At 40.5% G+C, this 17,261-nt stretch overlaps 1 long non-coding RNA gene across 1 annotated transcript in view; it reads left to right on the top strand.

Annotated features, from left to right (window-relative positions):
• Positions 1-10,796: 10,796 nt before the first annotated feature.
• LOC138918244 (uncharacterized) overlaps positions 10,797-17,261 on the top strand; it is a 47,580-nt gene continuing 41,115 nt past the window's right edge. The window contains exon 1 of the long non-coding RNA XR_011427333.1: positions 10,797-11,018. This is a non-coding gene — a long non-coding RNA (uncharacterized lncRNA). The remainder of the gene's footprint in view (positions 11,019-17,261) is intronic.

The raw sequence follows: 17,261 nt of genomic DNA, 5'->3' as shown, positions 1-17,261 counted from the left end.
TACCATTGAAGGAGAAGAAGATGGGAGTCCTGGTCTGGCATATTCTGTCCCAAGTTCATCTCCTCACTCCTGACAGTGCTGCCTACCCCTGCCAAAATGTATGGTATATATAACCAGATCAAGTTTCTAAAGCTGCCAACCTCCCTCTCCTCAAGGCCAGATGTGTTTTCCAATGGTACAATCATTTGGCAACCATCTTTATTCCCTCTATTGGCCTGGAGGACGTTATGGCTCATGTAGAATCCCTTACTAAATTCACCCAACAAGGTTTAAAATGTTAGCCAACACAGCCTGTCTTTACTGAACCCTGAAATGTCTCTAATAAGTAAAGCAGTCCTCCAAAACAGGATGGCCTTGGACATTATTATTGCCTAGCAAGGAGGCACCTGTGCATGATCCAAATGGGATGTTGTGAGTTCCAACCTAATGAGTCTGCTAATATATCATCTTTATTAAATCAAACAGGGACACAAGTGAGTACCCTAAGTCATCTGGCCCCTAGCTTAGGGGACTTAATAAATCAGTGGTTTGGATCATGGGGCTCTAGGTAGAAAAAGTTGTTTCTTATTTTGGGAATCATTATCTTAGTCTGTGTTTTCTCTTGCATGTGCCTATATTGTTGCTGTGGCATCTGCCTCCAGTGCCGCCAGACAGCCACCAAACGCGCCATCTCCGTGCTAATGAAACCCTTCACTGACCGCTCAGGGCACACTATGGAATATGATAGTGTGCAAGATTGTAAAAGCCAGGCAGGAGGGGTAGAGTATTGGAGGAGGTCTTCAAGAGGACATGACTGCCAGTTGACCCCAGAGCCGGACCTGGACAATCGGAGGCTCCTCACCCTTCTCATGCCCTTGGAATGTACGCTTTGCCCACCATTCCCACATTGGGAGCTGTTTTCAAGGATGTAGCCTTGAAAATAATGTGTTGTTGAGACCACCTGGACTGAATACGTGACTGAACCCAGTTAAGGCCTCTATGCAAACTTTTTAAGATTCTGGCAGACGGGTGAGGAGATCTACTCATCCGGCAGCTGCCTAAGACCAGCCTCGTATGTAAGTTCCCTTGCTTATCAAATCTGCCACCTACTAAGCTGGAGTGGTCTGCTTCTTTCTTTGGTCTCTTCTTGCCCTCATGGATGGGAGCCAGTTTGAGATTTCACCTCGGAAGCTCCTTAGTTTGCAAGCCAATACTCAGATGCTGTGTTGTAAGGGATTCCATGTCTGTGGATCATGTATTCCCTAAGCCTGCAGATGATGCTGCCTGAGGCTCTACGGGCAGGAGAGGCAAACCCACACCTGAAATAGGTATCTATACCTGTGAGGATGATTCACAGGTACTTCTTTTTGAGCTAGGTTAGACATTCAGAGGCAGCAGTAGCTAGATCCATCTTGGTAAGTGGGAGAACATAATGTTGGGCCCATATGTAGCCTCCATTTCTGCCATTGTGACTACTTCATTTATGAGCCTTTTGTGCAGGTTCTGGGTTGGCTAATGGCAGAGTCATTTTGTCTACTTTGTCGTTCAGTCCCTCCACCGTGGTGGATGTTTTCTGGGTATAAATGTGTGATACAAAAATTTTTACTCTTCATGAAGTGTCTGTATGTTCATCTACGTGCCTCTACTCCAGATATTATCTCTGACCTTCCAGTCTTTTTCTTTCCAAAACCCTCACTAAAGGCCAGACCTTTGGCCACTGTCCAGGAATCTCACTTCTTGGGCTACTTCTTCTGTACAAAGTAGATGAACAGATATATTGTTTGCAGTGCTGCCTGTTGGGAAGATTTTTACTCATCAGTGTCTTTCAAGTCTACTCTTTGTTCAGATAAACTGAAGCATATTAAAAATTTTAAGAGTTTATTTGAACATTTATTGATTCAGATTGGCCAGTGCCATACTGGAAGTGGTTAGGAGCACTCTACTGACAGGCGTTCAGGGATAGACTTTTGTAGAGAAAAGGCAGAAACCAAGCAAGAAATGATTGACTGGCTATGGCTTAAAACCTAGTTGGCTGTTTGTGATTAGTTGTCCTTAGGTTTTGATTTAATAACCTTGAGGTATTTACAGGCTTAGATTTTGTTTTGCTTATGTAGGCCACCATGACATTGGAGCCACTTCAGTCTAATAGCCTCCTTGTTTAATTAATTTAGCACCCTGAGTATGGCTTTACTGCAGCTGTCGTTCATTTTCAACTTGAACTAGTACAAGAAATATTTAGGAGACAGAATCAGCTGGATCTGGTAAACGATTCCCTCCACTTTCTCCCCACATTCTTTGCTTCTCTCTTAATCTTCCCTATTCTCTGTCCCCTCCTAGAATATAAATTCCACCAGAGCAGGGATTTTTGCAGCTTATTTCACTGCTATAGTTCCTGGTGCCTAGAGTAGTACCTGGCCCAAAGTAGGTCCTCAATTTTTTGAATGAGCAAAGGTGTGAATCTCAGAAAATTGCTCCACCGACCACCTGGCAGCTCAGACCACAAGACTAGTAAGCCTCATTCTTGATTTCTCCCCTTTTCCCTTTTCCACACCCAATCCTTCAGCAATTCCAGCTGATTATATATCCAAAATATGCCCTGAGTAGTCACTGCTCTTCACCTCCACCTCTATTGTCATGTCTCCCCTGAACGACTACAAAAGCCAAGTTTTTGGTCTTCTTGCTTCTACTCTCCAATGTTTCCCAAACACCGGGAAGCATTGTCTTAGCTGCCAAGTTGATCTTTTTATGAAATGAATCAGATCATGTCATGTCTCTGCTGAATAGCTTCCAATGGCTTCACATTTGGCATAGGATGGAATTCAAACACCTTACCAAAGCCTGTGAGTCCCTACATGGTCTGGTCCTAACTGTTCATCTCCAGTCTCACCTCATATCACTCGCATTCAAGCCCTTCTGGTGTTCTTTCTCTTCCTCAGATACACTAAGCTTACTACTGCCTTTGTCTTTGCTTTTCTCTTGTCCTGAAGCACTAATTTTTGTTAATGTGCAACTTGGCTTCCTCTTGTTGTTAAAGTTTCAGCACAAATGCCTCTTCTTGGCAGAGGCCCTCCCTAGCCACCCCATTAAGGTAGCTCCTCTCTTCCTTACTAAACCCTCTCTACTCCAGAGCCCTGTTTTGTTTCTTTGTATCTCTTATCACTATCAGAAATGATTTCCTTTTAAAAATATATTTTCTAGGCTTCTTTAAATCCCTCTGTTAGAATATCAGCTTTATAGGAAGAGAAATATTATTGATCTTGAGAATAAAAATCATATCCCAGAATCCTGACATGGATGTACGTACATGTACACACACAAACAGAAAAACACCAACAGAAAAATTTTAGTCCAAACAGTGACTGAAAATATCTCTGTTTCAGGAAGACAGCAAGGAAGACCAGTTCATCCATGGTCTTAGAAAACCAAGAGTTGTCACTACTGTCAAGAGTGAGTACTGGGGATGAACCTCATAGCCATAATTAGTGGAGGCTGTAATGCTTTTTCTCTGTCTAGTTACTTGAGACAGCTGTGATCTTTGAGACCAAGGAGGAAGGGTCATGGTTATCTTGGTAGTTTCTTTAGAACTGCTTGTAAGCAATGTATCTTGAATTATAATAGACTAAATATGTTGTCTTTAACAAAAATGCCTTTTACTCAGGGTTCAGCCAGTTTTCTCTATAAAGGGCTGGATAGTAAATATTTTTGGCTTTGTGGGCCATATGGTCTCAGCTGCAACTTCTCAACTCTGCCCTTGTAGTGCAAAGGCAGCCATAGACAATACACAAACAGATGGGCATGGCAGGATTTGGCTGGGGGTGCGGGGAGCAGATTTGGCCAATGGGCTGTAGTTCGCAACTCCTGCTCTAACTCTTCAGGGAAGCACGTTCTCTGGAATGTTTAGCTGGCTAATTTTTATGTGCCAGTGGAGTATCCAGAAATTTTGCAGTATAAGATTAGAAAGCTGGATTTCAGTACTGGAATAATAACAATACTTATAATAACAACAACTGATGTTTATGTAGTGCTTATATGTCAGGGATTGTTTCAAGTACCTTTCTTAATATCTTCTCATTTAATCTTTACAACAACTATGTAATTTGGGTAATATTGATATCCTCATTTTATGGATAAGAAATCTGAAATTTGGTGAAGTTAAGAAGCTGGTCCAAAGTCACACAGTCAAAAAGTGGCAGAGCAGGGACTTAAGAGTGTCTTCTGACTACAAAGAGTAGGCTCATAACCCCATTAATATACAGTAGTCCTGCCTTATCTGCAGTTTCGCTTTCCATGGTTTCAGTTACCCACAGTAAACCATGGTCTGAAAGTATTAAATGGAAAATTCCAGAAATAAACATTTTATAAGTTTTAAATTGCACACCATTCTCAGTAGTGTGATGGAGTCTCGTGTGGTCCTGCCCAGGCCGTGATTCATCCCTTTGTCTGAATATGCTACCCACCGGTTAGTCACTTAGTAAGCCCTCTTGATTATCAGATTGGCTGTCATGGGATAACAGTACTTGTGTTCAATTAGCTATCAACATTGTCTGCTCCTGAAATCCAAACATTGACATTGTCATAGCTTGATGATCCTCCTACTGACCTGTCATCAGATCAACAGTAACTTAACTTTATGTCACAATGCCAACATCATTCACCTCTCTTCATCTCGTCATGTAGGCATTGTATCATCTCTCATCATCACAAGAAGGGTGAGTGCAGTACAATAGGATATTTTGAGAGAGAGAGAGACCACATTCACATAACTTTTATGACAGTATATTGTTCTAATTGTTCTATTTTATTATTATTGTCGTTAATCCCTTACTATGCCTAATTTATAAATTAAACTTTATCATAGGTCTGTATGTATAGGAAAAAACATAGCATATATAAGATTCAGTACCATCTGCAGTTTTAGGCATCCCCTGGGGGTCTTGGAACGTATCCCCGGCGGATAAGAGGGGACTACTGTACCACCTGCCCATCGAGCGAGGGATGAGGCTCCCTACCGAGGGAGATCTTATGGGGAGGGGCAGAGCTTACTCTTTTGGACACTGTTCTGAGTTGGGAGAAGGAATGACGTGAAGTTTATTGAACATCTCCTTTTGTTTCTTTGGGAAAAAACTCTTGGTTACAAACATGTGACCTGTTTTGTTTTTGCAGGCAATGACACATTAAATTAGAATGTATAAAATCTGAGAGCCTTGGGGCCGGCCCAGTGCCCGAGTGGTTAAGTTCATGCACTCCGCTTTAGCAGCCCAGGGTGTTGCTGGTTCGGATCCTGGGCGCAGACATGGCACCGCTCCTCAGGTCATGCTGAGGCAGCATCCCACATAGCACAGCCAAAGACACTCACAACTAGAATATACAACTATGTACCTGAGGGGCTTTGGGGAGAAGAAGAAGAAGAAGAAGAAGAAAAAAGAAGATTGGCAACAGATGTTAGCTCAGGTGCCAATCTTAAAAAAGAAAAAAAAAATCTGAAAGCCAAACCCTAATTTGAAAACCAAAACGATCCTTCTCTAAGTATTGTATTATTTCCAAGTTTAATATATGTGCATCTTTATTTATAATAAAAAAAATTCATTGGAGCATCTTAAGGGAAGGATTTATTAATTTATAGGTAAAAACACTGATGGTATATTTTCCACACACCATCAGATGGTATGTGATATGTGCTCATTTTTAAAAGTTAAAGCAGTACGGAAGAATAAAAGTCACCACATTCTCCACACCCCTCACCACTAGCTAATAACATTTTATAACTTCAAAGCAACTGAAGTATGTGTTGCCATTTTGGTCTGGCCTAACTTCAGAAAACAGCACATGAAAATTTCCTTTATCTTTTCACTGCTTGATTCCACCCCAGCCAAGCTCTGTTAAAGATAGCCTGGTGAATGTCACCTGGAGATCTCCGTGCTTTCCAGAGTGATGTGGTGGGAAAAGTGGGAGATTTGGACTCAATAGTTCTAGATTTAAATCACCGTCACTGGGCCTCAGTTTTCTTCTCTGAAAATGGAGTCAATAATACTACTGTGTAACAATGGTTTTGAACCTCAAATAAGGTTGATCAATACACTAAGTGTAGGCACTGGCCTGGGGGTGCATCGGTTAAGTGCGCACGTTCTGCTTTGGTGGCCCGGGGTTCACCGGTTCGGATCCCGGGTGCGGACATGGAACCCCTTGACAAGCCATGCTGTGGCAGGCATCCCATTTATAAAGCAGAGGAAGATGGGCACAGATGTTAGCTCAGGGCCAGTCTTCCTCGGCAAAAGGAGGAGGATTGGCAGCAGATATTAGCTCAGGGCTAATCTTCTTCTTCAAAAAAAATACACTAAGTGTAATCCTCTGTACAAAGGGTGGCTATTATGTTAAGTGGTGTGTGTGGTCTTTTCCATATAAATGAATTCTCTAGGAGCTTGGTTTCTAAGTCCAGAAAATTTGATTGGTTTTGGATTTTATTATTATTTTCATATTTGTATATGTATTTCTTCTTCTTCTTATGTCATCCTTGTGACCTATTATTACATGGAGAAAAGCTTTGTCAAGGTGAAAAGCACCATATCTAGACTTTAGGAATTTCCCCTAAAATAAGCGGTGTGAGGCATAGAAAGGTTAACAAAGAAGCTTATGAAATTCCTCCTGAAGAGCTGAAAAGTTAGAAAGCTAGCTCTCTCACTGGCTCAGGCCCACCCCTTCCTAGCAGCAGGTGGGGAGATTAGATGACCTCTCAAGGTCTGAGTCGCCTGTGGTTTTGTTTTTTGATGTCTATTTAAAGATTATGCTAATACTGCTGATGTGAAATCCTTTGTACACAGTGATGGTTGAACATACTGGCTCCTGACCTGAATCTGTGCCTGCCTGGTTAAAATTGTATACTTCAGATTAACAGGACTCAAATGCTCATGTTTTATACAAACCATTGGGTCTTTTTTCTCCTCAAGAAGATTTTTTGTTGTTGCATTTTGGACTGAAGCAAGTGGGAGAAGATTGATAAAAAATGCATTCAGATACAGAAGGATTTAGATTGTATTTTAATAACTAAGCTTAGTTATCATATTGCAGTTCAGAAAGATGAATGAATAATAATGTAGAATGCAAAGATCCAGGAGGTAATCCCCCCAGACAAGATGTTACTGGAGCAGCATATTAACTAGAAAAAAGTCATTGTTAGCAAAGAACAGAGACAGAATTCTCCAGATTCATAAGCGTCTTGTATCTAATGAACAGCTTATACAGCACTTTAGGAGAATGGGCTCTGGAGCCGGCCTGCCTGGGTTCACATACTGCTTCTGACCTCTTGTGAGCTCTGTGGTCTTGGTGATTTATTTAACCTCTTTGTACCTCATGTTCCTCATCTATAAAATGAGGATAGTAGTAGTAGTATCTCTTGGGGCTGTTGCGAAGATTTAAAAAGGTAATACACATTAAGTGGTTAGCATGGTGCCTGGAATATAATATGTCAATAATAGCAAGTAATTCAAAATCTTAAGTATTATTGCATTTTGTTTTGCATCTTTACTTTTTGTGATGAAAAATTGCAAACATATTCAAAAATAGAGAAGTATAATAAACCCCTATTATCCATTCATGGGCAATCTTGTTTTACCTAAATGCTCATTCACTTCCCCTACTCCTACTTGATTATTTTGAAACAGATCTCAGACAGCATATTATTTCATTTATAAATATCCCAGTATGTATCTCTAAAGTAGAGGTGGCAAATTACAGCTCAATGTCTGTTTTACAAATAAAGTTTTATTGGAAAACAGTGAAGGGGTCCAGAATGTGCCACTGTGGCATAAACATTATTTTGAGCTGAAGGCATTTGAGAATAGGCTTTTTATCTGAATTCCAAAAAGAACTCAGTTGTCATAAATCTCCTCTCCAGTAATTTCACAACTAGGGAAGACTGACTCTTACACAGAGATGAGAATTTGGCACCACCTCCAAACAGACATTGTCACAAAACTGTTATATCTGTCATCTATTCTCCTAAGCGTCCATTTATTTTTCCTAAAAGTAATTTGTTTTCCCATAAGTGCCCTTTTCCTCCCTCCTCTTCACCTACTAAGATGGTATGTAAGTCTCTAATTCTAACCACCTCCTTGAGTCATGTTTTTCTGGGAACTCTCGTATATGTACCTGAATATAAATCTGTCTTTTCTCTTTCTAATCTGTTTTTATTTTTTTATTTTAAGCTTTGGTGCATGGTTGTGTATCCTAGTTTGTTAGTTTTAGTTCTCTATGTGAACCACCGCCACAGTATGACAACTGACAGATGGGTGGTCCAGTTCCATAGCTGGGAAATGAACCCAGGCCACCGTGATGAGAGCACCAAATCTTAACCACCAGACCACCAGGGATGGCCTTCTAATCTGTTTTTTAATCAGTTTAATTCACAGGCCACCTACAACTGAATCTAAGAGGGTAGAGGAAAAGTTTTTCTTCCTCAACAACAGCTATGCCCATTCATTTACTTATTGTGTCTGGCTGCTTTTGTACTGCAGTGGTGGAATTGAGTAGTTTTGACAGACTGTATGGTGCACAAGCTTAAAATGTTCACTATCTGTCCATTTAGAGAAAATCTTTGCCAACTCTTGCTCTAAAAGACAAAGAGACTCTTGTTCTCTTTTATTTATTTATTTAAAAAATTTGTTTATTTATTTTAACAGGAGAAAAATCAAACAAAGTTTAATAGCATGTACACGTGAGAGAAACCCAGGAAAACTAGCTCCTCTTTCTCTTTTAAAAGCATAACCACAATCCTTTTTCACACCTAAAAACATTAACAGTAATGTGTTAATATCATCAGATGTCCAATAGGTGTTCACATTTTCCCAAATGTCTCATGCATTTTAAAGATATGGGTTTATTAAAAACAGGATCCAAATGAGGTCAACACATTTGGAAGGTGTAGCTGTGAAGTTGTTTTCAATCTAAAGAAGTCAGTCTTCTTGTCTCACTTTTCCCCTTGCAATTTGTCTGTTAAAGAAACAGGTAATTTGTCCTATAGAATTTTCCACATCTGTATTTTGCTGGTTGCAAGTCTATGGCGTCATTTAACATGTTCCTCTATCCTCTGTATTGCCTAGAAATTGGTGGTTGGAACTGGAGACTTGAGTTGATCCGATTTCACAAGAACAGACAGTGCTCAAGGGTAGTATGTACCTTCATGAGGCAGCACATAATGGCTATCTTTTTGTGATGTTAGCAGACAGACCAAGTTTTATAAATTGCTAATTCTGAATAAAAATCAGCAGTGGAGCTGATGCTTCTTTGAACAGAGGAAGGTCCACTCACTACAATATTGTGAAATTATTGAAATTTATCTTTACTGATCGGGCATCCTGGCAGCTATAAACAGGTGGAGATTTAGCAGACCTTCAGCGGTTGCAAACCTCTTACTTCTACCCATTCCAGTCGCCTTAAAATATATCTGGAACCCGTCTACTTCTTGCTATATCTCAGGCTCCTGCTACCCTGGTCCATGTCGCCGTCACCACCTGCTAAGCCATGTCACATGACTCTTCTGCTCAAAACCCTCCTATTGTCCCTGTACTATTTAGAATAAGTATTGAAGTCCTTCCAATGGCTCACAAGCCTCTAAATAATCTACAGCCACTTCTGCTCACTCTACTCCAGTGCTGGTTATAACGCTCTTTGCAGACCCTTGACTGCTCCTGTCATATCCCTCCACAGGGCCTTTCCACTGGCTGTTCCCTTTGCCTTCAGGGCTCTTTCCCCAGATACCTATATGACCAATTCGCTCACCTCCTTCAAGTCTTTGCTCACCTTCCTAGGAATCCCTAGCCTGATCACTCTGTTTAACTGCATTCTGCCCGCTCCTTCACACTACTGACCACTCTTGCCCTGCTCTACCTTTTAATTTTCCAAGGCGTTAATCACCTTCTAATCCACCTTATAACTTATTTATTTTGTCTGTGGCTTATTTATTCCTACCAGAAAGTAAGTTTCCTGATGGTAGGATTCTTTGTTTTGTTCACTGAAGCATCCCATGTGCCTAAATCAATTTAGGAAGTGCCTAAAACATACTTGCTGAATGAATGACTGAATTGCTGTCACAGATGCATTCCATGAACCAAAAGGCGTCTGACTCACATGACCACCCCCTCTCAATACTTTTTTCTTGTCTTCCTCCAGCAGTCAGTCTGTGTGGCAGGCACTGTGCCAAGTGTTTCCGTCTATTATCTCATTTAATCCTTCAAACAATCCTAAGAACATCCTTGCCCTCACTGAGCTTTCACTGCATCTACCTCTTTTAAGAGCTGTGATTCAGGGCTAATGTAAAAGGGGGATCAGGCAGTCTCCTCGGGGTGTGATCTTATGGTCATAGAGAAAGCTCCGTCATATAAAATCACTCTCCTCCATCCCAACTTGTCATGATAGTCTATTTGAAGTACTCGGATTAAAGATACTTTTGGTGAGATTTGAAAGGCTTGCATTAAAGTACTTTTTTTTTTTCTGTTTAGATTCGTCCCCACTTTATAGATGAGAAATCCAGGGGTTAGGATGATTTTGAGACGTCTTCACAGTCAGTTAGTAAGTGGCAGAGCTGGGGTTTCTGGCTCCAAATTTTATGCTCATGATGCTACGGCAAACGGTAGAGAGGAACATGGTGAGCTAAGTGGGATGGGGTAGTGTTCTGAGGCAGCCAGGTAGGTAAGAGGAAAATTAGACAGGAAGATTAAGGGATCCTGAAGCCCTCATGTGCCCATGTGTTTTTCTGGAGCTGGGGAACAGGGACATATTTGTAGAACAGGAGGTACAAGGGCAGGTCAGTACTTTTGCAGGGCGTAAACTGACTAGAAGAACCAGGGAAGGGGTGAAGCTGGGAGACTGCCTGGATGAACTCTGCTTGGAAGCACTGGGATACCTCACTTCAAACTGATTTCCAGAGATCATAGCCTCGGGGGAATCAGAGAGGAGTATAGAGAAAGTCACCCTGATCTGGTCCCTGGCCCTCCACCTTACCTTGCATGGAATGGCTGGACCCAGCTGAACTCAGGATGTAGCAGGTAACTTCTCCACCCTGGATTAGACCAGAAGTGTCTAAAGAGCAAGGAATCTGTTAGTTTACATTCTGTTCTTTGTGTCTACACCGGAGAGACGTAACAGGAAGAGATTAGGCTTTGGATTCAGAAAAGGTTTCTTTAACTCTGGCTCTGTCATTTACTACCCAAGTTATTTAAGTCCTCTGAGCCCCATTCTTCTTATCTGTAAGAAGGAGTTAACAATACTTACCTTATAAATATTCATCATTCATTAAGCATTTATTGGCATCTATTATGTATAAAGAACTGTACATAGCAAGTGTTGGGGTAAGATAAAAATATATAAAGTGCCTGGCACATAGCAGTTGTTCAATAAGTAGTGGCTATTATTTTTGTTATTATTATTACTAGTGTGCATAAATAAATCTGCAGTAAGTTTTGGAATGGTAGTAGTACAAATTTCACATCAGTTAGCCTTCCAACTAATCAACAAGAGGCCCCAGCCTAGTATCCTTGTGAAGCTTTGTCTGCCAGGGGAACCGACTGCTTTCCTCTCTAACTGGAGGTGGCTTGTCTTTCTGCAATGGCTATGTGACTTGTGACAACCCTGGTCAACTATATCCCAAAAGGGAACTAATCTGGTTGTCCTGAATATCATTCTGTTTCATGGTGATTGATATGGATTTGCTAATAATTTTGATCTGGTAAAGAGTCAGTCAGTAGAAAATTAGAAAATTTAATGAAGATTCTCATTAGCTTTTCCTCACAAATAATGGAGCTATAATCTAACTCAGGATTCTTGGCAAAGCAATTCTCACAAGTAATTATTATTTAGTGTTGATATCACTTTGTATTTCTTAAATGTTTTCAATTATTTTTTCCATTAATTTTTGTTAAAAAAAGCACAGCTTTTCTTTGGAAAAAAGAAAACAAAACTTTTTGATGCATCTTATTAGCGTGTTAATCTCCATTTCACAGATGGGGGAATATGGGACAGTTCTTGATCAAATACCAATGTGTCCTGTTACGCTTACAAAAATAATGCAAAGTTCTCCCCTAATCATTGGCCACAGCCAGCACCTACTATTAAACAAGAAATACACACACACACAAGAGAAAAGGTGCTCGTGGATCAATGCTTATAATGCTACGTGAAGAAAAAACACTCTCTGCATGATTTCTCTCCAGAAAATTCATGGGCTGAATAAACCCTGGTTAAAAATGGTGATTCCATCACCTCTTTGATGGTTTCCTGTCTTCAGAATTCCCATTCCCCTCCTTGCCTTCTTCTACTCTTTTAATTCAGTTTATCAATAATTTAGTCAACGTTTGCTGTGTGTAGCAACCGCACAATTTCAGTTGCATATAAGTATAAGCATTTGTTTTTGACTCACGCACCTGTGAGTTGTCTGGGCTGGTTTGCTGCATACTGAAAGGGCAATATCTACCCCAGATATGTTTTTCTCGTGGCAAAAGCCTAAGTGCAATAGCATAAGTTTAATGCATATGCAGATTTGAAATCTTTGGTGGTGGCATGTCTCATTGGCCAAAGCAAGGTACATGGCTCTCCCAAAGCTGAGGGGCAGAAAGCTTACTCCTCCCACCAAGAGGCCATAGTAAGGGTTTTAGATGTATTATTGGTGGGAGTTGAGAGATAATAAAGTCCTGCAGACACAGGCATATCTTCCTCTTTTCCTCTTGCCCCATCTCTTCTCTGACTTGCCCTGTGGAGTGTAACAGCATCTGCAAGATAGGCCACAGTAAGATAAAGACTCAGCAAGAACACAATCCCCAAAGATGTGCCAGGTAGAAATGTAATACCCAAGGAGGCTATCTAGGAATTTCCCATGGATGTTAGAATTACAGCTATAACACTTTAATAATTTTCTACCCTTACATTTAAGCCCTTTGCAAGGTGACTTTGAAGATCTTCTTATCAAGAGGTAGAGTTCATTTCCCTGCCCCTTGAATCTGGGCTGACTGGTGACTTGCCTTGGCTAATAGCATGCAGTAGATCTGACGGGATGCCACTTCCAAGCCTAGTCATCAAAGGGCTTTGCATGCTTCTGTTCTCTCCTTTCCACTGCCATGAGAATAAGCCTGGCCTAGCTTGCTGAAAGGTGAGAAGATCATACAGAGGAGAGCTGAGACCTCCGAGGTGTCCCTGCTGAAGCCATTGCTGATCAGCCAGTGCACAACCAACCTGCCAGCTGACTGCAGACACGGAAATGGGTTCAGATCAACAAATTGCCTGGCTGACCCGTAGATGTATGAGAAATAATACATGGTTGCTGTTTTGAGCAGCTTGTTAGGCAGAAGTACTAACTTAAACACCCTGGAACTTCTCATCTTGGGCTGCCTTGTACCATAGTGTCGCTTTCCCACATCCTGCATATTTTGGGGTCAGGCTAGACCTGATAAAATATCCCTTGATGCCTCTCTCATTCCTCCAATCTGCATCCCCACAGTTCATGAGATTTTTGTGAATTTTCCACAGTAAGCATATAGTGAGTAGCTATTTTTTAGGAAGATTACAGAATACAAATTGATTTCGGAGAATGTGATTACTGATACCATAAAAGGGAAAGCAAAGCACAGTATTTTCTGTTCAAGCTGTTAGATGCATTCCAATGTCTATAACAATGGTAATTAATTTTAGCTGGGTAGAAAATCCATTTTCTCTGAGGAATCAGTGAACTATAGAGAAATTTGTCAGTAATCATTGTTTGGAATTTTAGTTTCCATGTAAGAGGTACAATAATTTTACAATGACAGCTAATATACATGAAAACCAACCCAAGATAGAGAGCTATTTGGCACTGTTGTGTATTTCTGGAAATATGTGATAATGGGGTTGAAATCAAATAAAAAGATAAGAGGCCTGATATCAAAGCTCTACTTTCTTCTCTCGTATTTTGCTTTATCAGCACTAAAATGCAATGTAAAAAGAGAAATGGAAGGAGATAGGTATGGTGACTAACAGTTCAGATTTTTACAATTATTGAACATATTCAAGGGCATGATCTTTGCGATTTGAGGAAAATATCACTTTAGGAAAGTATCAGGGGAATTCTCCATTTTTGCAGTTAATCTATAATTCCACTGTAAATGTTCTGTGGTTTAGTGTTTTGTTATCAACATTTTTCTGCTCGTAACTGAACTCTGATAGACTCACTTTCACATTTGTGGGCTTGTGTTACTACTTTATTTTTTATGGAGCACTATTGTAGTTGAACTCTCGTTTTAATTAGCCTGTCAAAGCGATGGGGAATGTATCACAAGTGAAATCTGTGTAAAATAAGAGATATAACAGAATGTTTCGTATTGTTTCTTTATGCGCTCATAATCCTATTAATCTACTTGGAAAAAGTTTCTCAGACGTGGTGGTGCATTTGCATTGTTCCAGTCACACTTCACCTCATGCGCCTGCTAGAGGGCAGAGATGTTATTCTTTTTTGTGATATCAGGGTCTAGTATTTATAGACACTGAATAAATGCGTCAGTCCTTTTGGGATTCCCTGGGGTCAGCTTCCAGCAAGCCTCTTTGTAGGGTCAATGGGAACATGAAGACTGCAGGCCTTCTTTGCTTACTGACCCTTACTTGTAAGTTTCACCAATACAAGGCTTTGCCTTGAAGTATTTCATGTGTTGTTTTGGAATGCTTCCTGACCCCTGGAGCTTGACAGAGAGTTGATCACAAAAAGACTAGATTTCTTTAAGGATCTCTTTTTAAATGACTCATTAAAGGGAGAAAGTACACATTTTTACCAAGAATTTGAGTGCAGTAACTTTTGTACTTTGTTCTATCTCTGGCACCTAGAGTAGCACCTGACACATAGCAGGAATTCAATAAATATTTGTTCAGGGGCCAGCCCGGTGGATGAGTGGTTAAGTTAGCGCTCTCCACTTTGGCAGCCCAGGGTTTCGCAGGTGGTTCAGATCCTGGGCATGGACATGGCACTGCTCATCAAGCCATTCTGAGGCGGCGTCCCACGTGCCGCAACTAGAAGGACCCACAACTAAAAAATATATACAACTATGTACCAGGGGTCTTTGGGGAGAAAAAGGAAAAATAAAATCTTAAAAAAAAATATTTGTTGAACGAGTGAAAAGAAATCGCAAGAGGATACAGATCAAGAGATCTGGGTGAATTCTCACACCAGCTGGAGAAACTCTGGACAGTTACCTCTTCCCTAGATTCCCTGGCAGGAGACTACTGCCTTGGGAGAAAGGGTGGCGTGTCAGTTATGAAGATAAATGTGCTTTGTGCTTCCCTTCACCCGAATCCTGGACATCCTAATCCTTGTAGGCTCAGGTCAATTTCAACCCCAACTCCAACATGAGATTTTTTATAATTACTCCCCTCTCGTGATCTCCTCCTTATCTGAACATGTGGGATCAGATATACCTGTGGGATCATACTAAATTTGATATGCCTGTTGTGCAAACAAGCAGAGATGTCTGGGGGGCAATTTTGTATATGTGGATGGAGCTCTGGCAAGAGAGCTGGTCTGGAGGTGCACATTTGCGAGTCCTTGGTATATGGATGGTAATAAAAGTCATAAGAATGGATGAAATCATGCAGGGAGAATGTGTAGAATGAGAAGAGGTAAGTGTAAAGCAGCCCTTCTCAAACTTGAATGTGCACATAAGTCACCTGGGAATCTTGCTAAAATGCAGAATCTGACTCAAGTTCTGGGATGAGGCCCGAGATTCTGAATTTCCATCAAACTCCCAGATGTTGGTGATGCTGCTGATCCATGGACTACACTTAGAAAACCAAAGAGGTCGATGATTGAAACTTAAGGAACGACAACATATAAATAACCGGCAAAGAAAAAAAAGCTACAAAAAGATTGTGAAAAGTAGCCAATGACTAAATTTGGCTAAAAGTAGCCAAACGGAGGAAATCAGGAGTTATTGGGATCACAGAATGAACGGTGGAAAGATTTCTAAGACAGGGAGCATGTTCAACTCTGTCAAATATTGCTGAGAAATGATAACATACAAATAGAACAGCTTCTGTTGGATTTTTCAGGAAGAGGTGTCTGATAATCTTAGGGCAGTTTTAATGTAGTAAGAAAGGTAGATTGCTTCAATAGAATGCAGAGAAAGCAAGCGGTAGCAATAACTGGATAGATATGATTTTCAATACGATAGACATTTGAACATATTTATATGCTGAAGAGAAAGAGGAAGCATATAAGAAAGGTTGAATATGCAGGGGTTGGTGTAATTGATGGAAAAGCCCTGAAAAAGGTGAGAGGTGACTAGAATTAGACAAGAGGCAAAAAAAGATGGATAAAGGCTGAAGTCTGAATTTGAAGGAGGAAACATGCTTAGGGAAATGGAGTTCTTATGTAAGGTTTCCATTTCTCTATGAAGAAAGATTAGAGTTGTCCCTGGAAAAATGGCAGATGATGGTGGTATGCAAAGGTGGGCTTAAGGAAAATGGTGAACAGAGGCATAAGGAAATAGCTATTGAGGACAATGAGAGTTGATCAGGGACAGGATTTCTGAGTCATACTGAGTTTCTAGTTGAGGTTTGAAGTCCTGAATTTGTAATGGTACCAGTGCCCAGCGTTATATGACTTTTCTCCAACAGAGAGCTCAACAATCTGGGTGCAAGTGCAGAACAGATGATTCATGGTTGTGTTTCTGCTGGGGAGGTGTAATAGTCCACAAGAGGTGTTTCAGATTCCTGGCACACATGCTTAGGTGAACCCACATGTAATCTTGGAATTTGCCATTTAAAACACCCAAGATGGAAGTTTGATTTATTGTACTGGTAACAGAGGCTTTGGATCGAAGGGAATCACTCTGATTCCCAGTTCAAGGAGATATTAGGGAGCTTCCAGCAAAAATTAAAAACCAGGATATTTTATTCTCTAGACCTTTGCTGTCCAATATGGTAGCCACTAGCCACATGTGGCTATTGAGCACTTGAAATGTGGCTAGTCTGAATTGAGATGAGCTGTCAGTATAAAATAAGCATGATATTTCAAGACTTACTACTGAAAAAAGTGAAGTATCTCAATAACTTAAATATATCAATTACATGTTGAAGTGATAAAATTTTGGCTATATTAGTTTAAATAAAATATATTGTTAAAATTATTTTCATCTTTTATCTTACTGTTTGAAATGTAGCTACTAGAGAATTTAAATCACATATGTGGCTCACATGATATTTCTGCTGGATGATGCTGCCCTAGATTCTTCTTTTCTTTGGATCAGTTTTTTTTTTTTAAGCTTGGCCCCTGAGCT

Source organism: Equus caballus, chromosome 16 (assembly GCF_041296265.1).
Source record: "Equus caballus isolate H_3958 breed thoroughbred chromosome 16, TB-T2T, whole genome shotgun sequence".
NCBI classification, from domain to species: domain Eukaryota; kingdom Metazoa; phylum Chordata; class Mammalia; order Perissodactyla; family Equidae; genus Equus; species Equus caballus.
Note: the sequence above shows the minus strand (reverse complement) of the source record. Positions and strands in the feature narration are given on the sequence as shown.